Raw genomic sequence first — 692 nt, 5'->3', positions numbered from 1 at the left:
AGACAAGGACAGACAGCACAGACTCGAACTTAAATGCAAGGGATAATTAACAAACACAGGTGTACCGAAAGACTAATTAACTGGGAAGCAGAACACATGGGGAAGAAACTGGGTCACAGAGCACAACAAACAGTCCAGGGGCGTGACACTTGGTAGAGGACATCGGGACTCAATTTCTTTAAACAAATAAAAAGACATGAATGAACATGCATAGGCTAACAGAATGATTTGATATACCATTTTTCTTCATGCAAAATGTGTGTAAAATGGCCACAAACAGGTTTTCTCATTATATATAATGTATCTATAAACTAAATCTAATTTGCATATTAATGTGTTTTTGGGGCAACGTAATGAAAATATTGTAATATTGAAGTGTAATATTGAGAGTAATAATTGACAAGATTTTCATAATAATATATAATATTTCATAGGAATATTGAAATATAATTTCTTTCCCTATTCATTTGTTGTGTCTCCCAAAATGTGTAATAAACATGCTTTTAGTCCCGGTGTCCTCATATGAGGACATGTATGAAATCAACCTCCTGTTTCGTAACAGAAAGTCATATTTTGATTTGAAACCCCATAACATTTTCCTGATTGATTCCTTGATTTATGACACACAGTTTAAAAATTTGTCCGATTTAAATGACAATTACAAAATATTATCATATTTCCATAAGAAAGAT

This window comes from Sinocyclocheilus anshuiensis, unplaced genomic scaffold, assembly GCF_001515605.1.
Source record: "Sinocyclocheilus anshuiensis isolate Anshui unplaced genomic scaffold, SAMN03320099.WGS_v1.1 scaffold242, whole genome shotgun sequence".
Taxonomy (NCBI): domain Eukaryota; kingdom Metazoa; phylum Chordata; class Actinopteri; order Cypriniformes; family Cyprinidae; genus Sinocyclocheilus; species Sinocyclocheilus anshuiensis.
Note: the sequence above shows the minus strand (reverse complement) of the source record.